Genomic DNA, 22,936 nt, shown 5'->3' with positions numbered 1-22,936 from the left:
CCATGAAGAAATGGACAAATTCTTGGGAAGGTACAATTTTCCAAGACTGAATCAGGAAGAATTAGAAAATATAAACAGACCTATCACAAGTAATTAAATTGAAACTATGATTAAAAATCTTCCAACAAACAAAACTCCAGGACCAGGTGGCTTCACAGGTGAATTCTATCAAACATTTAGAGATGAGCTAACACCTATCCTTCTCAAACTCTTCCAAAAAATTGCAGAGGGAGGAACACTCCCAAATTCATTCTACAAAGCCACCAAAACCAGAAAAAGATATCACAAAAAAATAAAATTATAGACCAATATCACTGATGAACATAGATGCCAAAATCCCAAACAAAATACTAGAAAACAGAATCCAAGAACATATTAAAAGAATCATACATCATGATCAAGTGGGATTTATCCCAGGGCTGCAAGGATTCTTCAATATATGCAAATCAATCAATGTGATACACCAGATTAACAAACTGAAGGAGAAAAACCATATGATCATCTCAATAGATGCAGAAAAAGCTTTTGACAAAATTCAGCACCAATTTATGATAAAAACTCTCCAGAAAATGAGCATAGAGGGAACCTACCTCAACATAATAAAGGCCATATATGACAAACCGACAGCAAACATCATACTCAATGGTGAAAAACTGAAAGCATTTCCTCTAAGATCAGGAACAAGACAAGGATGTCCACTCTTGCCACTCTTATTCAACATAGTTTTGGAAGTCCTAGCGATGGCAATCAGAGAAGAAAAAGAAATAAAATGAATACAAATTGGAAAAGAAGAAGTAAAACTGTCACTGTTTGCAACTGACAGGATACTATACATAGAAAATCTTAAAGGTGCCACCAGAAAACTACTAGAACTAATTAGTGAATTTAGTAAGGTTTCAGGATACTAAATTAATGTACAGAAATCTCTGGCATTCCTATACACTAACAATGAAAAATCACAAAGAGAAATTAAGGAAACAATCCCATTTACCACAGCAACAAAAAGAAAACAATACCTAGGAATTAACCTACCTAAGGAGGTGAAAGACTCAGAAAACTATAAAACACTGATGAAAGAATTCAAAGATGACATAATCAGATGGAGAGATATACCATGTTCTTGGATTGGAATAATCAATATTGTGAAAATGACAATTCTACCCAAAGCGATCTACAGATTCAGTGCAATCCCTATCAAACTACCAATGGCATTCTTCACAGAATTAGAACAAAAAATTTTACAATTAGTATGGAAACACAAAAGTACCCAAATAGCCAAAGCAATCTTAAGAAAGAAAAACAGAGCTGGAGGAATCAGGCTCCCCAACTTCAAACTGCACTACAAAGCTACAGTAATCAAGGCAGTATGGTACTGGCACAAAAACAGAAATATAGATCAATGGTACAGGATAGAAAGCCCATAAATAGACCCACACACATATGGTCACCTAATTTATGACAAAAGAGGCAAGAATGTACAATGGAGAAAAGACAGCCTCTACAATAAGTGGTGCTTGGAAAACTGGACAGCTACATATAAAAGAATGAAATTAGAACACTACATAACACCATACACAAAAACAAACTCCAAATGGATTAATGACCTAAATGTAAGGCCAGACACTATAAAACTCTTAGAGGAAAACATAGGAAAACACTCTTTGACATAAACCACAGCAAGATCTTTCTTAACCCACCTCCTAGAGGAATGAAAATAAAAACAAAAATAAACAAATGGCCAGTACCATACCATCTTGATTATTGTAGCTTTGTAGTATAGTCTGAAGTCAGGGAGCCTGATTCCTCCAGCTCCATTTTTCATTCTCAAGATTGCTTTGGCTATTCGGGGTCTTTTGTGTTTCCATACAAATTGTGAAATTTTTTGCTCTAGTTCTGTGAAAAATGCCAGTGGTAGTTGATAGGGATTGTATTGAATCTGTAGATTGCTTTGGGTAGTAGAGTCATTTTCACAATGTTGATTCTTCCAATCCAAGAACATGGTATATCTCTCTATCTATTTGTATCATCTTTACTTTCTTTCATCAGTGTCTTACAATTTTATGCATGCAGGTCTTTGGTCTCCTTAGGTAGGTTTATTCCTAGATATTTTATTCTTTTTGTTGCAATGGTAAATGGGAGTGTTTTCTTAATTTCACTTTCAGATTTTTCAACATTAGTGGATAAGAATGCCAGAGATTTCTGTACATTAATTTTGTATCCTGCTACTTTACCAAATTCACTGATTAGCTCTAGTAGTTTTCTGGTAGCACCTTTAGGATTCTCTATGTATAGTATGTCATCTGCAAACAGTGACAGCTTTACTTCTTCTTTTCCGATTTGAATTCCTTTTATTTCTTTTTCTTCTCTGATTGCTGTGGCTAAAACTTCCAAAACTATGTTGAATAAGAGTGGTGAGAGTGGGCAACCTTGTCTTGTTCCTGATCTTAGTGGAAACGGTTTCAGTTTTTCACCATTGAGGACGATGTTGGATGTAGGTTTGTCATATATGGCCTTTATTATGTTGGGGAAAGTTCCCTCTATGCCTAGTTTCTGCAGGGTTTTTATCATACATGGGTGTTGAATTTTGTCAAAAGCTTTCTCTGCATCTATTGAGATGATCATATGGTTTTTCTCCTTCATTTTGTTAATATGGTGATCTAGAAACAATAAATGCTGGAGAGGGTGTGGAGAAAAGGGAACCCTCTTGCACTGTTGGTGGGAATGTAAATTGATACAGCCACTATGGAGAACAGTATGGAGGTTCCTTAAAAAACTACAAATAGAACTACCATACGACCCAGCAATCCCACTAATGGGCATATACTCTGAGAAAACCGTAATTCAAAAAGAGTCATGCACCAAAATGTTCATTGCAGCTCTATTTACAATAGCCAGGACATGGAAGCAATGTAAGTGTCCATCGACAGATGAATGGATAAAGAAGATGTGGCACATATATACAATGGAATATTACTCAGCCATAAAAGGAAACGAAACTGAGTTATTTGTATCGAGGTGGATGGACCTAGAGTCTGTCATACAGAGTGAAGTAAGTCAGAAAGAGGAAAACAAATACCATATGCTAACACATATATATGGAATCTAAGGGGAAAAAAAAAGGTCATGAAGAACCTAGGGGTAAGACGGGAATAAAGGCACAGACCTACTAGAGAATGGACTTGAGGATACGGGGAGGGGGAAGTGTAAGCTGTGACAAAGTGAGAGAGTGGCATGGACATATATACACTACCAAATGTAAAATAGATAGCTAGTGGGAAGCGGCCACACAGCACAGGAGATCAGCTCGGTGCTTTGTGACCACCTAGAGGGGTGGGATAGGGAGGGTGGGAGGGAGACACAAGAGGGAGGGGATATGGGCATATAGGTATGCATATGGCTGATTCACTTTGTTGTACAACAGAAACTAACACAGTATTGTGAAGCAATTATACTCCAATAAAGATCTATTACAAAAAGCAAAACACATAGGGGCTGTAAGCCTGAGATGTGACCCATGTCCTCCCATCAAGGGGAGGGAAGCCTGAAGAAGGAGGGTGGATCCTGCCCAGCACCCTCTAACCCGGGATCTCCTGCTCTACCCACAAGGCATGGCCCCGCCCCTCCCTCCCTCCCCTCACGTTCCATAGTCGTGGGACAGCAGCCACCTCCCCTTCTGGGCAAATTACTGCAGGGATGGCAGATGATTAGGTACATGGACAGCATGTTCACTTATTCCCCGTGGAAAGAATTAATTACAGTCATAAAGAGAAGACAGGATTCCTGCCACACTCCTCCACAGCGCGGGTGAAGCTAGGACAGGGGAGAGGGACAGCGTCACAGGGCCAGGACACATAGAAGGACGGCACCGCCTCAGGGGAGAACGTTGCAGGAGGTTTTATTAATGCCATTAAAATGCAGGACTGCCAGCCTAGGTCCTTGGCGATTGCCTGGGGCTGCAGGAGCTGTTTCCTCCTGCTCCCTGGGCTCACCGGTGACCTGCGCTGCCCCCCGGCCGCCCGCCCCACAGGCTCTACCGCTGCCCAGGCACGACACGGACCTGGTGGCCAGCGGCCTGGCAGGGACTCAGCTGCCGGGAGGGAAGGGCCTCTGGGGAGTGCAGGCACGAAGTGGGCGCCAAGGTCACCAGCAGACAGGGCTCCGTGTTCCATCCCTTGTTCTCAGTCCTCAGCGGTGGGGTCTGGGCGTACGTGATTACTGAAGCCTGTGATCCTAGATCTCGGTCCTTCTGTCTGTCTGTCCTCTGCCAGTGGGTCTCTGGCTGGCTGTCTCTGTGTGGTCTTTCTAAGCTGAGCTCTGTATACAGGCCCTCTCTGCTCGTTCCCTTTGCATCTGTCACTGCTCTATTTACAGTTTCTCTTTCTCTATATTTATCCCAGCTCTCTTACCCCTCATTGTCTCCCTGCGGTCCGAGCTTCCCTCCATGGGGACTTATTAATGCCTGGCTCTTCCAGAAAAGCAGTTAGCAGGCTGAAAGTCCCCAAACTCCACCCCTCCGACGGTCCACAAGCTGTAGGTCTTCTGATGCTGACTAGGGACCCTCGTTCCCCATGGACCACAGGAGATGGAAAACTGCCCTAAAGGCAGTGATACCCGGTGGGCAGGGAGCCAGTCCTCCTGGCTTTGAGAGCACACACTCAGCACTGTCATCCTGGATGCCCACACACAGCCGGCATCTCAGGGTTAAGGGACGGATCTCAGGCCAGGGCTCTGTGAGCCAGTTCCCCATTCTGCCCTCAGAGTGAGCCTTGGGGGCAGATGGTTCTGACACATGTGTTTTTACAAATGAGAAAACAAAAGCTCAGAGAGGTAAGGTAACTGACCTGTGGACACAGAGCTAGACAGCAGCGCCCTTGGCCCAGGGTCCTCTCTCCCAACCACTTTGCAATACTGCCTTGGGGCACTGTGGTGTGAGCCACAAACGTGTGCACACCGCACACTGGTGTGCACGCTCAGAGCTGAGTATCTGCAAGGTGGTATGTGCACACGTGTGGGGGGTGTTTTTATGTGTGCTGCTCATGCACCCCTTTTAGGCTTAACTGAAAATGTGACAAAACAGCGCCTCTGAGCCCAAAGGACTTGCCAGGTGCAAGGCCCCTTCCGGGCTGGATCACACCCCTGCCTGCCTTGGTGTCCTGCACCACACTGCATGGTGACTGGGGCCGGGCCGGGTGGACAATGTTGTGTCTTAACCTCAAGGACTCCTTGAGGCCTGGTTCTTTGGTGTCCCAGGGCTGCCCCTGCTGGGTCTGTGACCCTGTGACCGTCATGGGAAAGCGGGGCTCATGCACAGAGACCCGGGGCCGCCCATTTGGCCCATCGGGAATGTACTCAGAAGGTGAGAGTTTTCTTCCAGGGTTTTGGTGAAGGACACAGCTCATCTTGTCCACAGAAAGGCCCCAGAGTGCAGAGGGTCTCCTCCTGCGTCCCAGCCCTTCCCCTCTATCTGGTCGCTTTCCCAGGTGCACCGACCTGGGGCTTCTGGCCATCCCAAGGCCTCGTGATGCCTAGCTTGGCCATTTTCAAACTGTATCCTCGAGACTTTTAGCCTCTGCATGAGGTGCTTCAGTGACTGATCAACTTGGGGGTGGAGAGCGGGGTAGTTATGGATACTCAGGGGATGGGAGTCTGTTTATCCTCCTCTGACCAGGGCAGCCTTGGTTTTATGTTCTGCAAACTGGGTTTCCTTCTAAGAGCTTGGCTAGGCAGCACACATTTTTATTTGTCTTCTTAAAAAAGGCTTTAGGCCACCCTCCCCCTTGACTCTTAACTAGGGACAGGCAAGCTTTCAGCCCTCACATCCGCCCTGCCTGCGCTGCAGGTCTGGGGAAAGCAGACTCCGAGCGGCTTGTATGTGTGACTCTGACACTCCTCCCCAGATCTCCGCTGCTCCCTGGCTCCCTCTTCACCGCGGGTATAGTGGCCAGGACACATGGGGCCTGTTGGGCAGCTGGGTGTGAGGTCAGCTTATTCTGAGCTCAGAGGAAGGGTACTGGGCCATGTGGCCTGTGAGAGCTGATTTATGGAGGACCCAGCAGGTACAAAGGGGGAGGGGAGGGGAGTGCCTCATCCTCTACCAGCTGGGACCTCCGGTCAGCCCTGAGCCCAGGAGGCCCGACAGCTCCCAGAAGGGGCCGAGCCTAGCCCTCACCCAGGGCTGCCCTCTAGTGGAGAGTCTGTGAATGGAGCCCCTCAGGTGGTCAGCATCTCAGCTCCCAGAGGGCATCTCTAGGAGGCTAGAGATGGAGGGTAGTGTCCTCCGTATCGTATGCACAGAACAATCTGGCTTGAGGGCAGCTGCAGTGCTGCTCCAAGCTGACTCGACTCTAAGCGGGGAGAGATTGCCCCTTTCTTCAGTCTCCGGTGCAGGCTGCTTGGGGCTGGGACCGCTCACGCGGCAGAGTTTCCCCCAGCCCCACTCAAGGTGCCCCTTCGGTGGCTGGGGTCACATCTCAGCTTCTGCCCCCCTCCTTCATCCTGGCTCCCTTTGCGGAGAAGATCCTGAGAGGAACCCCAGATTTGGTAACTTCCCCGTACAGCTGATACTTGTGGCTAAGGAGCTGTATGTTGAAAGCTCACCTGGCTGTCTGAGTTTTTGATGAGAACTGGGTTGGCGCTTCGTGTGTCCCCAAATGCAACGTTTAGAGAAATAGCACGAAGTGAGTTCCCGCTTTGCCTCTGAGAGACAGTGCAGGGGGAATTGTCCCTGCTTTGGAGGAAGGCTGGTGTGTGTAGTCCACAGGTGGCTTGAGCCCCGTGCAGGGGCAGGATGGTCACCGAGCCCTTTGTGCTGGGGCACTTGCCCTGCCCAGTGGGACAGTCGCCACTTGGCACCCCCAGGACAGTTTCAAGTGTTCCTGGTCTGGGTGGCTTTCTAACTTATACATTCCAGCTTTCCTGAGTTCAGGTTCAGATCAGAGGAGAAGGCCCATGCCTCTGTGTGGAGAGCATTCCCAAGGGGACCATCCATGGACAGCTGGGGAATCCTCAGCCCAGCACTGAACATTTGGCAAAGTGTCAGGAGGTCCCTTATCAAGAGCCTTGCAAGGGAAGTCAGGTCCAACTGTGTGCAGGATGGAGGGCTGTGATGTCTGGTACATTTCAGGGACCAGTATGGTGTGGGGTTTAGAAACCAGTCCTGTCCTGACGACCGAAGGTCCAGCAAAACCTGGAAAAGAGGAGACCCAGGGGACAGGGAGTATCTGTCCCACACCCTATCCTTCCAGCTCTGGAAGGGAGAGCGGGCTCGTAGGACAAACTTCCTTACGGGCCCAGAGCATGCTCAATGGCAGAGAGAATCTCACAGCAATGTCTGGGGCTTTGAGAGAGACAGGAATTGGGACCCAGTGGACCTCAGGTTCTGTCTATTTCCCAGGCTCTGAGCCTCTAACATAGGCCACTCTATTCCCATGGAGACATCAGCAAGAAGATGCCTCTCCTTTTGCATCTCTTGTATGGAGGACTGATTGCTTACTTGGCTGGTGAAAAGTCTGAGACTGGGAGGACCCCCAGGATGCAGCAGATGTCACCGTAGGCCGGAACTGGCCACCCACAGAGCAGCTGGGTTTGTGGCCGAGCATATCACCACCCAGGACAGGATCATGGTTTTGTCAATAAATACAAGGAGAACAGATAATGATTAGGTGACCAGCCACGTGTGCCGGAGTCCTTAAAGCTCATCAAGTACAACCCTCCATTTCATGGATAAGCAAACTGAGATCAGTAACACAGCCAGTGTTAGACTTTGGACTAAAACTCAGAAACGTGTACTCCCATGACAAGGTTGTTTTATCAATACTTCAATCCAATTCAATAATATTTATTAAATATGCACAGGATTTGATGACTGGCGGAATATTGAGGGTGTGTGTAGAAAAAGAATCAAGGATTATTTCAAATTTTTCAGTCCCAAACTGAGGAAGAATGTAGAAAATTAGGGAAGAGATGAGCAATGACTTATTTAAGTCCGATGTGTGAGTGGATGGAAGGCAGAGAAGGCAGGGCCGGGAGGGGGGGGGCACCAGGATGGCAGAGGGTCCCTGAGGTAGGGATGGGACCTCCTGTGGTCACCTGTGCCACCAGGGCGGAGCCCTGGGGAGAGAGAGGCGAAGGAGAGGTGCCCCTGGAGGGGAGTCGATGCAGTCTGGGGGACACCCGGAGTGGGTGCTGAGGACATGAAGACCCCTGGGGAGGGAGGAGGAGGAAGGAAGCAGGACGGTGACGTGAGCTGCAGGAGGGTCAGGAAAGGACCGGTTTCCAAGGCTGAGGAGAACTAAATAGAACTGTGGGCTTTGGTGGAAGAGTCAGAGGAAGCGGGGATTTGAGGTGCAAAAGTGAGCAGAGGGACTGGGCGGGGGGTAGGGGGTGGCCCCAGCCTGGTGGGGGGAGGAGCTGGTGTGGTGGCTCCAGCCCCAGGGCCAGGTGAGGGGCCAGGAGGGTGGGGACTCAGTGCGCTGGGTCTGGGGGTGAACCTGGTTGTGCGCACCTGTGTGCCCCTCGTGTGTGACCGTGAGCTGGCAGAGGCTAAGCCTAAATGGGGTTGGCCAGGGGCATTGTGCAGAGATGAGATGAAAAATGGAAAAGCAATTCAAATCACACCTTGTTTGAGACAAAGTTGCCCCTGATCACAGCTGTTATGACGATTATCGACCATTTATGGACTGCTATAAAAAGATGTCACCCAAGGGTCAGCTGGGTGAGATGGGCTCAAGCCCACCCCAACTGCATGGTCTGTGGGAGTCCAAAGGCTCTCCCGTCTGTCTGCAGACGTACGGACATGGGCTGTTCACGCCTTCTCTGCTCCAGACACTGCTGGTCTCTGCAACCACACAAAGTAAGCCACCCCTTGGGGCTCTTCAGAGACTCCCCGTGCCCTCTTCGTCCACCCCCAGGCAGTGCAGCCTTCTCTGAACGGTCATAGAGGAGACGGGGCGGTCTGGGCATGCATCAGGGCAGCCAGCGGTCACCTCTTCTCTCACAGTATTCATTGTCCCCCGAGGGCGCGTCACACCCACCGCTCCGTCTCTGCCCCCCGCCCCCAGCTCATCCGCTGGCCCCTACCTTTCCCTTCTTCCTCCTTTCCTGCCTGTTACAGTCTCCTCAGGCAGGTCCCCCTGCTCTGACGCCTTGGCTCCAACAGACGTGCAGCAAACAACCTTTCCCCGAAAAGGGCAGCCTGTTCCATCAGAAGGTTACATGGAATACGTTTTTCACCACCCACTTATTATTCACGTTTCAGGTTTGCTTTATTTTAGGTGGCCCTCCAGCTCTGCACTGAACTCCGATCACGTCTGTTCTCTACCATCACGGGCCTGACGACTCTCTGAGTGGTCACGTGGGCTCGACTCCGCAAACAGGACACAGCCGTGCTTTCTAGCTGTCTAGACAGAGGAGAAGCACCGGGCCAGGAGCCAAGCCCGGGCTTTAGCTGTGGCTGTACCACTGATCATCGTGGGGGAGGTTCCTCTTCCCGGGGCCTCGTTTCTTCACCTGTAAGGTGAAGCTGGCCCAGGAACCCTGACAGGGTATTTCTCCCCAGTGGCCGGCCTGAGCAGCAGCTCTAGGGGGTGCCAACTGCTCCTTCCTGTCCTCGCTGGCTGGGCCTGTCTCTGCCTGTCTCTGGCCCTGTTTGTTCCAGTGTAACTACACCCTAGTCCCCTAGACATGGCCACCCTGGCCTCCCTGGTCACTGTGAGCCAGCTCCTGAGGCTGGGACACTCCCTCAGCATTATTCTCTTACTGCTCTTTGCCACCCAAACTTTGGGCTGCCCCAGTCCATGGCAGCTCCATTTCCCTTGAATTGTCACCCACACCCAAACCCAGGGCTTTCCATGGTGTGTGTTGTTTTGACACCCAAGGGATCACCTATTCCTCTGGGGGCTCAGCTTCAACTTTAGGACTGAGCTGGGGATGCCCTGGGGTCCCTCAGGCCCAAGGACCATCCCTGTATGTACCTCCCCACAGAATGGGATTCTGGTTATTAAGAAGCAGGCAAGTACCCTGTTCAGTAATTCATTTATCCAACACTCCCTTCCACAGTGGGTTAGTGACCTCCCCAAAGAGAGGGGGTCCTAACCCCCAGTACCTGTGGTAGTGACCTTATTTATTAAAAGGGCTTTTGCAGATGTAATTAAGTTATGAATCTTGTGATGAGATCATTCTGGATTAACCAGGTAGGCCCTAAATCCAATGACCAATGTCCTCCTAAGAGACAGAAGAGGAAAGGGCACAGGGAGAAGAAGGGAAGGCCATGGGAAGGTGAGTCAGAGGCTGGAGAGACTCCGCCACAAGCCAAGGAACGCCTGGAGCCACTAGGAGCTGGAAGAGGCAAGGGAACAGATTCTTTCCTAGAACTTCCAGAAGGAATGCAGCCCTGCTGACACCTTACTTGTAGACTTCTGACCTGCAGAACCATAAGATATAATCAGTTTGTGTGCTTTTAAGCCACTAAGTTTGTGGTCACTGTTTACAGCAGCCATAGCAAACAAATAGTCTGTGGCCAAATGGGTCTTTCTCCCCCTTTATAGGAGCAGCCCGTCATGGCCATGGCCCAGGACTCCTAGGAATCAGGCCTTTACTTGCCAGCTCGTTGTCGTTTCCCACAAACTGGTCCTGTACAGAGGCCACAGCTTCACCTCTGGCATCATCACCCCCTGGATTTTCCTGACAAGGGAAACCTTCCCCTCCTTCCAGTCTGCCTACAGCAGACCATCCAGCAACCCCACAGCAGGAAATCAATCCAAAGGAGCCGGAAAAGGGTGGGTCCTGACTTTGGATTTTAAAACTGGAAACCAGTAAAGTCTGACTTGTAGAACTGTGGGTAGAAAGAACCCTAGTTACAGTGGTGTCTAATGGGAGGAAGGGAGACCAAGCCACTTTCCTGATGTTCAGAGTTTTATATAAGGGGCAGGGGTCTCTGGCAGTGTTGTGTAAGCACAAAAGACTTCGGGGGCAAGCAATCCTAAAAGCAGAAATATAGCCACGATTATTGCATGTACTCCCATTGATAGCAATGAGGACAGTAACTGTAATAATAAGAGAAGAAGGCTAACGTGTGTTTACGACGTGCCAGGCTCTCTCCTAAGCTTTTAGCACATAGCTTTGAATCGTTTGCAATAACTTACAAGATGTTTTTTCTTTACTATCCCTGCTTTGCTGATGGAAAATGGGAGCACAGAGAGGTTAAATAATTGCCTAGGGCTTCCCTGGTGGCGCAGTGGTTGAGAGTCCGCCTGCCGATGCAGGGGACACAGGTTCGTGCCCCGGTCCGGGAAGATCCCACATGCCGTGGAGCAGCTGGGCCCATGAGCCATGGCTGCTGAGCTTGTGCATCCGGAGCCTGTGCTCCGCAATGGGAGAGGCCACAACGGTGGGAGGCCTGCGTACCGCGAAAAAAAAAAAATTGCCTAAAAACAATTAGAACTCATGATTAGCCTGACTCTAGGGAAGGCACTCTCGAATCAAATGTAAAGATATTAATTTGCATCATCTCAGCCCTCAAAGCACTTTCCCACTGGTGGTTTCATTCTGGTGCCCAGAGCAGCAGGCAGAAATCCTTCTGTCCATTCTTGAGATGAGGAAACTGAGGTCAAGAGACTGGTCCAAGGAAAAAAGTGACCACTGCCATCCCTGTTCAGTGTCTGGTATATCCACACAGCAGAGCCCCATAGGATAATTGAAAGGGTTAACAGTTATTGAACAATTACTACATGCCTGCCAGGAATGGTGTTAATCCATTAGCACGTGCACATTCAATCTCATAATAGTCCCATGAGGTAGAGACCAGAGAGGTTAAGGAACTTGTTTGAGGTCACACAGCTAATAGTCAGTGGTCACACAGCTAATAGCCAGTGGTCACACAGCTAATAGCCAGTGGTCAAGCTAGAAACGCTCACATGCTCTTGCTGTGAGGGGAGCTCAGAGTCCAATGCAAACAGCTTCCTCACCACTACTTACAGAACTCGATGGGTCCTGGGTCCCGGGGCCTTTCTCGTTGGACAGCACTTCTGCAAGGTAACAGGGATCATGCCTGCTTCGTTTCTCAGTGTCCACAAAATGCTTTCTCTGCACCACTCCACTGAATTCTCGTGCCGGGACCCTTCCAGGTATTTGGAGTTTTAATTCTTTGGAATGACTAAGCCCGTTGCTCAGAAGGCTGTTGTAAGAAAAGGCTGAGGGGGGCTTTCCTGGTGGCGCAGTGGTTAAGAATCCGCCTACCAATGCAGGGCACACTGTTTTGAGCCCTGGCCCGATCCCTGGTCCGGGAAGATCCCACATGCCGCAGAGCAACTAAGCCCATGAGCCACAACTACTGAGCCCGGATGCCACAACTACTGAAGCCCATGCACCTAGAGCCTGTGCTCCACAACAAGAGAAGCCATCGCAATGAGAAGCCCGTGCACTGCAACAGAGTAACCCCCGCTCATCACAACTAGAGAAACCCCACACACAACAAGATCCAACACAGCCAAAAATAAATAAGTAAAATAAATAAATTTTTAAAAAAAGAAAAGAAAAGGCTGAGAGGTCTTTTTTCTCTTAAATGATAACCTTCTTAGGCAAAAGCACTTCAGCTTTGCCCCTGAGGAAGAACGTGGATCCAGCTTCTATTTTTGCTGGGGTGACTCCTCGGCTCATCCACTGAACGCTTTTGTTTAAATGCTCAGATAGACCCCGCCCGGAGCTTGCCAGCTTCCTTTGGCTGCCCACCAAGCTCTGCCATTCGTTCTCCAAATTGGCCCCCTAATCAAATCTTCAGGACTTTTAATTTTCATAAACAAGAATATGGAAAATGAAGGGGGCCGGGAGAGTTATGGAGAGAGGCCCGCTGCTGCCTGGACGGGGAAGGTCAGGGCGCTTCCGGGTGAAAAGTGCCTGCCAGGGGGCCCCTGGACACCCCTTGGGCACTGGGCAGCCCCTGGGCTGAGCCTTCAGAGAGGATGGCTCTTAGGAGGTGTCCCCTGGATTCATTTTAAAGCTGAGCCAAGAAAAATTCATTTTGTCCAAAAAGGCCAAGGGGAAACTTCCTGCTTTGGCTGAGATGGCCATTGGCGGAAGCAACGTCTCCACTCTGCACAGCAAGGTGGTGAGGTGCTCGGGGCAGGGATCTGGCAGCCTTCTGGGCGTGTTGTCCACCCAGCCCCGATATTAGTGCTTCAGATTTGCCTAGGAGATTCAGAGCAGAATTTGCAATTCATGACTCTTTAGCTTTCTTATTTTCTCTATGTGTAACCCTTGAGCGCACCTGAGCCCCTCACTTCTCCTCTCTTCTGTCCCTGATGTGGAGGGGCTCCTGGGGAGGCTCCTCTGAAGCTTCCAGTGTGAGATCCTGCCAGCACCTGGATTTCAGAGAACAGTGAGACAACACATTTCCATGGATTAAGCACCCAGTTTGCTGTGGGCAGCTCTCACAAACTTGTACAGGGGGCTTTACCAGCTAAAACAAAACAAACATAAACAAAACACACCTCTAGCTACAAATGCAGGACTTAGTAACTAAGTGGGTAAAAGGAGTTACCCCATGGTGTCCCAGAAACTCACTATGGTCTCACTTCTAGGGTCCGTGCTGATGACTCTTCTCACTGTGGATAAGAAGGGAGAGACAGTTTGCAGAACCAAATGGAGACGGGCGTGCAGAGGCGGGGGTGAGGGGGAAGGCAGCGGCAGCTTCATCATTAATTTTTGAAAGTAATTTACAAGGCTCATTAAAAATCACAGCTTTTCTGCAGTTCAGGGCTGTGTTACGGAGTTCCACATCTGCTTTCCTTTGATGAACCAGGAGTCACACAGACCAGGACTCCAAAATCTAGAAGTCTGAGATCAGTACCTCTAACATTTATTAGGTGTGTATGAGAGAAACTGTGAGATCTTGTTTTATTCTCTAAACAATCCTGCCTAGTAGATATTTTCATCCCTGTTTTTTTAAATTGAAGTATAGTTGACTTACAATGATTCAGGTGTACAACAAATTGATTCAGTTTGACATATATATGTGTGTATATATATATATTTTTTCTTCAGATTCTTTTCCATTGTAGATTGTTATAAGATGTTGAATGTAGTTCCCTGTGCTGTACCCCTGTTTTGAGATAACACTGAGAACCGGAAGGACTAAGTTACTTGCCCAAGCTCACAAGTTAGCTGTGTATTGGAGGAGTATTTACCTCCAAAACACATATTCTTTTCAAAGCAATCAATTTCTTGTGGATCAAGTGTCTCCCTTAGGTTTTCTGAGATGATGACCTTAGTGTCCTTAGCCCTGAAATAATACCCCATTCTTAGTAACCCAGTGAATGCTTTTCTAGCTCCATGTGGCAAATCTGGGGTCTCCACCACTCATTCTTCATTTCTTAGGGTCCCATGTCACAGGGTACTAGGTAGAGTGACAAGGTCTGCAGACTGAGAACTCCCTTTGTACTCTCTGGGTCATCAGGGTGGCCCAAGACCGGTTTCATTACTGTTTAGATTATATTCTGCTGGCATGTGAAGACCATCTGAGAGCACACTGCACAGAGACGGGCCATCTAGAAGCATATGATAGGACTACAGCCTGCCACAGGCACAGTTCAACAAGCAAGTCAGCTCTATTTCCATTGGCTTCAATGCCAAGTTTAAGTTGTCTTCAATGCACGAGTTCCCACGTTCCTAGTCTTTAAAGGAAAATGAGCTCTTTCTGGTGGGCCTTCAGGGACAAGTTCAGGGACTCGAGTTCTGGTTCCTCTTTCCAAAGCCTTCTGAGCCACCTTGGTCTGCTCTCCCCTTGAGCACGGCCCTGGGTCCTTTCATTTGCCCTTATAGTGAGTACGTGACGATACCTGCGTCACTGCATAGCACTGACTTACTTCTTTGGTCCAGGCTCTCGTCACCACCCTGACCTCTGTTATGATCCCGTTCCTGTCCTGGAGCCTCCTCCTGAGCCCCAAGATGCCCACGGCCACCTGGTTGTCACTTCTGTGGCATTTGCCTTTTGCACCTGGGCTGTGTTTCATTTCTCATAAAGGGGCAGCATGTGGATTTAGAAAGGGCTTCCTCCTTGGAACCCGCCATGAATGGAACACCTCCTCCATCCCAATGCTCCTTACTTCAGCCACGAAATTAGCTTTCAGCTCTCCGGGTATTCCTTGTTGTCACTTTTCAATTTAGCCTCCAAATTAGTCACCCGACAGAGAAATGATCTCCCCTCCAAACTCTTTTCATCTGCAGTGACATCTCCACCCCTGGAGTTATTGCTTCATACAGACCAATAACTTGGAGAATAAACTGACCTTGGCTCCTCTGAGGGTACAGCTCTGCTGACTGCAAACCACCCCCAAGGCTTGTGTCCAGCATCCTCTAAGCAGTGTTCATGTACGGCTGACTTCATCGTACCTGAGAGTGCTACCACCTTCAGAATACTCTAGTGTTTCTACTCCTTTGAGGACTCATTATGTGATGGCAGTGGTTCTCAAACTTGAGGGAGCCACCTGGAGGCTTATCAAAACCAAATGACTGGGCCCTACCACCAGATCCTCTGATAAACAGGTCTGGGGTGGGGCCTGAGAATTCATGCTTCTTTTTTTTTTTTACATCTTTATTGGGGTATAATTGCTTTACACTGTTGTGTTAGTTTCTGTGGTACATCAAAGTGAATCAGCGATATGTACACATATATCTCCCCTCCCCTCCCTCTTGAGCCTGCCTCCCACCCTCCCTATCCCACCCCTCTAGGTCATCACAAAGCACCGAGCTGATCTCCCTGTGCCATGCGGCAGCTTCCCACTAGCTATCTATTTTGCATTTGTAGTGTATATATGTCCATGCCACTCCCTCACTTCGTCCCAGCCTCCCCTTCCTCCCTTGCGTTCTCAAGTCTGATCTCTACCTCTAAGTCTTTATTCCTGCCCTGCCACTAGGTTCATCAATACCACTTCTCTAGATTCCCTATATATGCATTAGCATACAGTATTTGTTTTTCTCTTTCTGACTTACTTCACTCTGGTTGACAGACCCTAGGTCTATCCACCTCACTACAAATTACTCAATTTCGTTTCTTTTTATGGCTGAGTAATACTCCATTGTATATATGGGCCACATCTTCTTTATCCATTCATCTGTCGATGGACACTTAGGTTGCTTCCATGTCCTGGCTATTGTATATAGTGCTGCAGTGAACATTGTGGTACATGTATCTTTTTGAATTATGGTTTTCTCAGGGTACATGTCCAGTAGTGGGATTGCTGGGTCATACGGTAGTCCTACTTTTAGTTTTTTAAGGAACCTCCGTACCATTCTCCATAGTGGTTGTATCAGTTTACATTCCCACCAACAGTGCAGGAGAGTTCCTTTTCTCCACACCCTCTCCAGCACTCTTGTTTCTAGATTTTTTGATGAATGGCCATTCTGACTGGTGTGAGGTGATGTCTCATTGTGGTTTTGATTTGCATTTCTCTAATGATTAGAGATGTTGAGCATATTTTCATGTGTTTGTTGGCAATCTGTATGTCTTCTTGGAGAAATTACATTTTTAAAAAATTTTTTTTATTAAGGTATAGTTGATGTACAATATCGTATAAGTTTCAGGTGTACAACATAGTAATTCACAATTTTTAAAAGCTGTACTCCATTTATACTTATCATAAAATACTGGCTATATTCCTTGGCTATACAATATATCCTTGTTGCTTATTTATTTTATACATAGTAGTTTATTCCTCTTAATACCCTGCCCCTACTTGCCCCTCCTCCTTCCCTCTCCCCACTAATAACCACTAGTTTGTTCTCTATATCTGTGAGTCTGCTTCTTTTTTTTATTCACTAGTTTGTTGTATTTTTTAGATTCCACCTATAAGTAATATCATATGGTATTTGTCTTTCTCCATCTGACTTATTTCACTTACCATAATGCCCTCCAAGTCCATCCATGTTGCTGCAAATGGCAAAATATCATCCTTTGTATGACTGAGTAATATTCCATTGTGTGTGTGTATGTGTGTATATATATATATATATGTATTTATATATATATACATATATATATATATATCAATCACATTTTTTTTTTTTTTTTTGCGGTACACGGGCTTCTCACTGTTGTGGCCTCTCCCGTTGTGGAGCACAGGCTCCGGACGTGCAGGCTCAGCAACCATGGCTCACGGGCCTAGCCTCTCCGCGGCATGTGGGATCTTCCCGGACTGGGGCATGAACCCGCGTCCCCTGCATCAGCAGGCGGACTCTCAACCACTGCACCACCAGGGAAGTCCCAATCATATTTTTATCCATTCTTCTGTTGATGGACTCTGGGGTTGCTTCTATATCTTGGCTATTATAAATAATGCATCAGAGCTGGTGTGTCTCATCCTTTGTGAGGACAGGAGTCAGAGCCATCCTAGTCACCATGTCATCCCCAAGGCCTGGCTAGTGACTAGTAGCCGGTCAGAAAATATTTGCTGAATGAATGAATGAACAACATGAACTTGATCATTGTCTTATTAGGATATTAGCCTACATTTAAATCAGGCAGAATTTTAGTACCTTATGCATACACTACCACAGTGGTTCTCAAGATGTGATTCTTGGACTAGTAACACCAACATCACCTGGGAACATCTTAGAAATGCAAAGTCTCTTTGCAGACCAGCTCTGATGATATGGTGGGCCCAGAATGACAGGAGGGGAAGTACAGGCTGCTCCTGAAGCTCAGAGCAGGAGTCCCAGGCCAGTCTGATGTGTGAATGAGAGAATAAGGGAGAAGGGAGAATTCTTGTAAGAATTCCTGAAAGAAGTGGCATCTAAGCTGGATCTTCAAACAGAAATAGGAGTGAGCCAGAGGAAGTCAGGAATGGGTTATGTTCCAGGTAAAGGAGAGAGCAGGTATAAAGATCTGGGGAGAGCTATGGCATGGCATGATGTGGAACCTGAAAGTTCAGGTAGTGGGGAGGGTGTCTGTGTGTGAGAGGAGGATGGCGAGTAGAGAGAGAGACTGGAGGCTGGAGCTGACCATGGTGACAGGTGATACTGGGGCAGGGGCTCTTCAAGTAGTCCTTGGACCAGCAGCATCAGCATCACTTGGGAACTTCTTAGAAATGTCAGTACTTGGGCCCCATATAGACCTACTGAGTCAGAAACTCTGGGCGTGGGGCCCAGCTATCTATGTTTTCACAAGCCCTCCAGGGAATCTGATGCAGCTCAAGTTTGAGAGTTACTTGACTAGAGAAGTGGGCAGAGGCTGGAGAGAGGCCATGCAGGTCCTAGTAGGGCGTCTGGATTTGATCCCACAGCAACCACAGCACAGAATCATTTCTCAGTAACACATATTTGCTGCTTGATTGAACAAGTGCAAGATTTTAAACAAAATGGTAACGTGGCTTACTTGCATTTTCAAGGGATCTCTTTGGCCAATGTGGAGATTGTCTACAACATCATTTCTGTGCATACCTTTATTCTCAGGGTTAGTTATCTCTTCACTAAAGTAAGGCCTTGGGGTTATATTCACAGGGGTCAGAAGGTGGAGGTATTGGCTGAGCCTGGCTCCCCACAACTTTCAAATATATTTATTAATGTACCATACACCTACAATAGAATCAACTCAATCATTGTGTGGGAAGAAAGGATGTTCTGGTTTGTGAAATGTTCCTGACAGCTGAGGTTGGACAGGCTCATGCTATGAAAGTCCTTGGGCTCAGGGCCCTGCTGTGTGTGTGTGTGTGTGTGTGTGTGTGTGTGTGGGTGGTGTTAGGATCTGCCTCTCCCATGGTTTTCTGCTGTTGACTGCTCTGATGGTGGAGGCTCAGAGCTGCAGATCTGAGCAGCCTCCGGGATCCAGCAGTGGCTCTGTGGTTCTGAGCCAGGTCTTGCTCTACCTTGTCCTGTACCCACTTCTGGTGCCTGCCTCCTGATTTGGGCACCCAGATTCTTAGGACCCTGCCTTCTGAGCACAAATACCAGCCCAGTGCCCCCCTGTGCCCCTTGCCTGTCTGCCTGGATTTTTTCCACCAAGGCTACCCTACAGGGAATGCTCTATCTAGAAAGGGCCCTTCCCACCTGCCCTGACCACATTCCCCCAGTGGAGGCTAAGTGGGCCTAGTTGGAGGCTGCACCACATGACCTGTAACCAGAGCCTCACCAGCTGGACCAAGGGTGATCGTCTGACCATCACTGCCTGCCTGGTCATCTGAGACTGTGCCTGGGCTAATGTCAGGCCAATTCAGACTCCTCCCTGTAGAATGTGGAAAATAGACTGGATGGAGCCGTGAGCCTAGGGACTGAAGGAGCAGAACCATGGTGCAGGGGGGATGAGACCAGGACAGGCTCGGGGGCTTGAGCAGTCCCAGTCACGTGGGGACAGAAACCACCTGTTAGCAGGTGCTGGTCGGAGGAGAGCGGAGGCCTGACAGTGCAGGGACGGGAAAGCAGAGGCACCCAGGGAGAAACTCAGCCTCACAGCTTCCTTGCTTCCTGCCGCCTTTAAGTTCTAGTTTGTCCATGGCCTGGTGTCCCCCAGTTTCACTCCATGAGATCCAGCAAGATCTCTGCTCCACCCCGCCCAATGGCATTTTAAAAACTGGCTTGAAAGGTCTGTCTTCTTTGTGGCTCTTTGACCTTCAGTGGGCCTCCCTGTCACTGGCGGTGTGCCTGGGACTGACTGGTTCTGTCCAGAGGTTGCCCTCCCACGTGGATGCCCAGCACGCCCACTTACACTGTGCTGTGCTCGGGAGGACTATCTGATCTGCAGCCCAGTCCTCCCATTCGGCTTCATCCTGCTACCTGGAGCCCTCTGGGCCCAGCGGTGGGAAGAGGCTGGCTGCGGACATGTGTGCATTGGTGTGACTTGGCCTTTGCAACTACTATGTGGAGAAATGGGCTGAAAGGTACTCAGGTCCCAGGCAGAGACACAGCCATGCTTTATACCACGTGGCCAGTGGTATCGTGCAGGCGGTATCTCCCTCTTAGACAAAGAGGTCTCAACTGGAGGCTGAACCACAGCCCCCCTTCATAAGGACTATTTCAGTAGGTTAACTTCATAGACACTTCGACTCAGGCCTGAGGATTTGGGGAAATGGAAGGTGAGTGTTCTGTCCTTGCTGCTTCCACACTTTTAGCCCATGTCAAGATTCCAGACTGGCAGACCTGACTGACAGGCATGTGAACTGTGAAGCCGCACAGGGCTCCATGCTCAGGAACATCCCGTGCTCGGTTTAATGCTCTGTCATCTCGAGATTCTTAATAACTGATTAACAAGGAACCCTGCATTTTCATTTTGCAAAGGGCCCTGTAGGTAAGAAGCAAGTCCAGTGGAATGGGCCCTCTTCTGGCCCTTTCCTGACTCCACACCGATTTTTCCTTCACATGCACAAATCTGGCTCTGATTGCTCTAAGTTCTTGACACAGGTGCTGGTCTTGTTGCTTGTAAGCAAATATTTTTGAAAACCCGTGCTGTGCCAGGCACCATGCACTGTTCAGGGAGCTCTCCATTCAGGGAGGAGATAGATGCATAGCTGGAAAATCGACATATGCAGGGACAACTAATCTAACCCAGCCATGGAGAGGGAAGAACCTTCCTGAAAGAGTAGCGAGTGATGGGTGATTAGAGATTAGTCAAAGACTCTAGGCAGTTCAGCCTGAGCAAAGATCTGGAGAAGTGAAGGTCACACTATGTCCAGGGAGATTGAAACACTTAGGGAGGACTCAGTATGAGGCCAGGAGTGGCAGGAGAAGAGGCTGAGGGGCAGACGGGGACAAGACCAGAGGGCCTTTTATATACTCAAGGAACTTGGAATCTTTGGCATCAAATGGGGAGCCACGGAAGGATCAGGAACAGGCAGGAACACGATCAGATTTGCATGTGGGACAACCTTCAGGTGGCTGTGCTGTGGCCAGTGGATTAGAGGCAGTGAGCCTGGAGGGTGTCTGAAACAAGCTGCCCCATTACCGAAGGTTAGCTTTAGCTAGTCAGACTTGAGCTTACTAGGAACAGGAATTCATCTGGCCCACTGCAGACTTTGCCTACAGATCTGAATTTTGCAAGCCCTGCTTGAAAGTTACTGGAGCTCTAATTAAGGCCATGAAAGACTTTAATAGTGACCAGGGGTATGTTTCCTTCTCTTCCTCTTCACATGGTGCCAGAAGGAGGTGAGAACCCTTCTCTCTTCTCAGTTGGCACTGGCATCCCTTCCTAACTGTGGGCCAGCCCAGGTTCTGGAAACCCAGGGATTCTGGATGTCCAGGTGCCAACTATTTACATGGCTGAAACTAGGAAGTCATAGCTTCTCCAAGTGCCTGCTCATTGGAAAGCACTGCTAAACAGGTAGGGTGCTGTGGTGGGCAGGAGTCTAAAGATGTCTCTCAAAATCCCTGTCCCGGATTATTCAATCAAACACTAACTTAAGTGCTGCTGTGAGGGGACTTTGAGAGGCATTAAGGTTGCTACTCAGCTGGCTTTAAGATGGGGTGGTTATCCCAGGTTGTCCAGGCAGACCCGTGGAATCATATGAGCTTTTAAAAGCAGAAGAGGGTCCCAGGAGAGATTCCCAGCAGGGAAAGGGTTTGACGTGCTGTTTCTGGCTCTAAGATAGAGGGGCCAGGAGCAAGGACCAGAGAAGTTACTAGGCACTAGAGGAGCACCGGCTGACAGCCAGCAAAGGCACGGGGAACTCAGTCCTACAACCTCAAGGAACTGGATTCTGGTAACACCCTGACTAAGCTTAGAAGCAGATCTCCACCCCTCCCACCCCAGCCTCCAATAGGAATGCAGCTGTCTGTGCCTTTCTAATCAAAACAGGCCCTAAAGGCAGGCCAGGGGCTTGAGCCTGGAGATGCACGAGGTAGAACAGTTTTGGGTGGCTCTGTGGTGAGGGACGTATTACTTTAGGTGGGCTCTGAGGCTGGCTAAGAAACAGGCGTGAGAACCTAGTTTCAATCGACTGTAAGTTTCATGAGATGCAGGCACTAAGTACCTCAGCAGCTCGTGAGTGTGGACCTGGACTGGCAGGATCAGCATTACCTGGGAACTCAGAGAAAAGCAAATTCTTGGGCCCCACCTCAGACTTGCTGAATCAAAAAGTCTTGGGGTGAAGGCGGAAGTCTGTGTTTCACCAAGTGCTCCAAGTGGTCCTGATTCTGGCTCTTGTTTGAGGACCACTGGAGTAATGCTAGTACAGTGAGTCTGAACCTTGGCTGTGCATTAGGAACAGCTGGGATGCTCTCAAACTTACAGCTGCCTAGACCCTATGTCAAACCAATTTACTAAAAATTTCTGGGCTGGACATTTGTAATTAAGTTTCCCCTGCAACTCTAATGTACATTAAGAATTGCTACCCAGATGCCTGGCACATAATTGAAGCCCGGTAAATATTTCCTGACTGGATGGTTGGTTAATAATATACTTTGAAAAATCCTTGGTATTAGTGATTGTTTCACCAGAGAAGTAACCCCAAAGCCGGACCCTAAGTGCTTTGGGAGCTGTGGGGGAGGAAGTGACCGACAAGCCTTGGTCCTGGTTGTCATCTTCTTCACTGAGCACTTTCCTGATCTCTAATCCGTCCTACTTAAGTTTATCCAAAAAGGATAGAGATGAGACGCAGGTGTAGGATGAGAGCGTACAGTTATTTCTGGTCCCTCTCACATCCTCAGTCCTAGGCTGTGGAGTGTAAATGGGCTTATTTCTGAGCCATGGGGGAACCGTATTATGCCAGCTCTTCATAGCTTCCTCTCCGTCCGTTCACTGATGTGGAGCCAGCAAATCAAGGCTACTTTTCTTCTCATGGAATTGCTTTCTCCATTAAAGTAAGCAAATGTGCTTGCTTTTCAGTCCAAATAGTTAGTCTTCTCTAGCAGATGGATAGCAGAAATACCAGATCATTCTCAAATCTGGTTGCCCATCAACATCTCCTGGAAAGTGACAACTCATACTGCTAGGTCCCATGTAGACCCACCGGATCACAAA

Source organism: Mesoplodon bidens, assembly GCF_964165515.1.
Source record: "Mesoplodon bidens genome assembly, chromosome: 5".
Classification (NCBI taxonomy): Eukaryota; Metazoa; Chordata; class Mammalia; order Artiodactyla; family Ziphiidae; genus Mesoplodon; species Mesoplodon bidens.
Note: the sequence above shows the minus strand (reverse complement) of the source record.